This window comes from Elephantulus edwardii, unplaced genomic scaffold, assembly GCF_000299155.1.
Source record: "Elephantulus edwardii isolate Elephantulus edwardi_28Jun2011 unplaced genomic scaffold, EleEdw1.0 scaffold00429, whole genome shotgun sequence".
Lineage (NCBI taxonomy): Eukaryota > Metazoa > Chordata > Mammalia > Macroscelidea > Macroscelididae > Elephantulus > Elephantulus edwardii.
In genome coordinates, this window is record NW_006400179.1 from 354,890 (window position 1) to 357,935 (window position 3,046).

Here is a 3,046-nt window from a genome sequence, read left to right on the forward strand (position 1 = left end):
CCATTTGACCCAGCAATTCCACTACTGGGAATATACACTAAAGAGACCATAACTGACATCCAAGCAGATATATGTACACCCATGTTTATTGCGGCTTTGTTCACAATAGCAAGGAGTTGAAACAACCTAAGTGCTCATCAACAAACGAATGAATAGAGAAGCTGTGGTATATTCACACAATGGACTACTACGCTGCATTGAAAAACAAGGAAGTAACTCATGCAATATTATTCAAAATGGGTGACACTGGAGGATATTATGCTGAGTGAAATATCTCAGTCACAAAAGGACAAATACTGTATAGTGTCACTGTTGTAGAATGAGGCTGACATCAGGGTGGAAGTAAGACAGAAAAAAACTGGATGAATTATGTATACTGCATTGAAGTTGATGAGAGAGAGAATAGTTTAAAAGTAATATATTTTAGGGCATTATGATTATCATAAGAGTTTGGAATGAGGTTTGCAGAGTGGAGTATACTCGAGATGGGGGTAGGAGGGTGCAGGGAGAGTGTATACCAGTAAAGGAGTTTTGCTTTTCAAGGAGAAGAGCAAACTGGGGATGAGGGGGCGGGTAGGGGGAAGAAAAGTGCAACAATGAAGGAATGGAAATCCAAAATCTTTGTGAATGTTCATTGAAATTAATAAAACAAACATACAACAACAACAAAAAAAAATGAAACAAAACCAAAAACAACAACCAGGGGGGAAAAAAAACCACTGTCTGCCAAGTTGAGGGGAGTTCCAGTGTGGTCCAGACTGTAATCCTGCCTAGAGTACTGGACCACTGCCCCCACAGCCTGGAGATACCCCTGACCTACCACCTGGAGACCGCTCAGCTGTGGTCCTCATGATCCAGTGTCAGGTGCACCAATGATATATTTGCTTTGGCCTAAAACACTACTGACTAGCTACATCACATGGAATTTCTTAAGCTCAAGCAGAAAAGTCCAAGTGGAGATGTGGTTTCAACAGGACAAAAGACATCCTGCTCATGGTTGACTGTTGTTCCCAAGAGAGAAGCAGGTCCTTCACAAAGTATTACCATATCCTGGGTCATTATAAAGTTACAACAAACTAATATCTACTAAGAAGAGACTCCCATCATGTCAAGAAAGCAGAAGTCTGCCTCAGTCATCATGAAAAAATAAAAAACCCAAAATAACCATTCTCCTAAAAAGGTAGACCAAATGAATACCCAGATGTAGAGAACAAGAATAAATATGTTGATGTGAAGTTATTTGAACAGCTATAGAAGAAGATGCAAATTATGGAAGAAACAGTGGTAGCCATTAAGTGAGCAAATACTCCAGAGACAGCAATCCAGAAAAAATATATTGGTGAGGAGCAGTCTGAGCAGCTATGGGGGAAAAAATGCAAAAAGTGGATGAAAGAATTGATAGTATAGATAATGAGGTATGAAAATTCTAAAAATCATCACAAGACAGAGAGGGTACAACCAACACAGTATTAGAAATAACAGAAAAACATCAAAGTGCCATCAGAATACTAAGACAGAAATAGTAGAAATGTCCAACACGCTGGTGGGACAAAAAAGTAGAGCGAAAGGGATGAAACAGAGTGAGCTAGAAGACAAGAGTTTCACTGGAAATATACTAGAAGAAAAATCAGAGATGAGATGTAAAGAAAATGAAGAAAACATGTGAATCATTTGAGATGACATCAAAAAGAACAACATATATATGATTGGAATTTCAGAACATGGGAGTGACCGGGAAGTCACAGAGAAAATTTTGGAAGAAGTACTAGAAGAAAACTTCCCAGGTATTTTGAAGAAAGAGGAAATCCACATTCAAGAAGCACGGAGAACACCAAATAGTCTAAAACTAAGAAGGAAAACATCACAACATCACAATATCATAGTCAAATTCTCCAAATTAAAAGATAAAGATAGAATATTAAAAGCATCAGGAGCGAAACAAAGAGTCATTTACAAAGGGGAAACAATTAGATTAAGTTCTGATTTCTCGATAATGCAGCACCGCCGGGAAAGAAGAGACAATAGAGAATTTTACTGCACTCTTTGGTGTACAGGTTGATCAACCACCACCACCAGCTGCTCTTAGCTTTGGCCCAGGCAAACCTCCAACCCCCACCTCTGCCTCCACCACACAGAGTACATAGCACTGCCTCTCCTTCCTCTGTGGCCACAGGCCCAACTAGTTCCAACAAGACAGGGGCCGATTGTAGCCCCTTCTATCTGATGCAGGAACTGGCCAGCAACACAGAGCTTACAGGCAGTACCAGTACACACTACAACCTGGAACATACCTGTAACAAATTCTGTACGAAGAACATGAAGGAGAAGATAAGTAATTTCCTGCCTGACCTGCCAGGAATTATTGACCTGCCTGGTTCCTATGATAACATCAGCCTCTACTCCCTCACTGAAAAGCCCCCAATTCTTAGTTGCTCTTTCTATCCTATCAAAGGGAGCATGCTGGCTGTCTTTTGCCTCCATACTGGCCCGTTGCCAAAGCAATGTCGCCTGATGCATGTTCAGCCTCCCAAGAAGAAGAATAAACATAAACACAAACAGAGCTGCACCCAGGATCCTGTCCCCCAGAAACACTATCTGATTCAGATCACAACAATAAGAAAAAGGGAAAAGAGGAAGATCCTGAACGGGAAAGAAAGAAGGAAGATAAAAAGAATAATTGACACAGTCGAGACCACCCAGGTATGGGCACCTCCCAGGCCAGAAGCAGCAGCCATCTTCGCAAACAGGACAACTGGAGATGGCCTTCCTTGCTGTACAGAACCTGCTGACAAAAGCTGCCAGACCCCCAGATACTGCTGAGACTGTCCACATTTGGAGGGAGCAGAAGTCAGTGCCTGCTGCACTCAAATGAGGCTGTCATGTTAGAAAAGGCTCAGCCCAGCTCACTCTCAGAGACATCTACTTTCCTGGGAAGCTTTCGTTTCATCTCTTTTGTACAGTCTGTCCGATCTGGTATTTGTTTAGATTTGTTTTATTTCTTGAAAAGAAGGAGAGGGAGCCATTTTTCTATTTTTAAAATAATTAT

The 3,046-nt window shown here is 41.2% G+C and overlaps 1 pseudogene; it reads left to right on the forward strand.

Annotated features, from left to right (window-relative positions):
* Nucleotides 1–2,789, forward strand: part of LOC102850026 — a 12,822-nt pseudogene extending 10,033 nt beyond the window's left edge.
* Nucleotides 2,790–3,046: the final 257 nt, after the last annotated feature.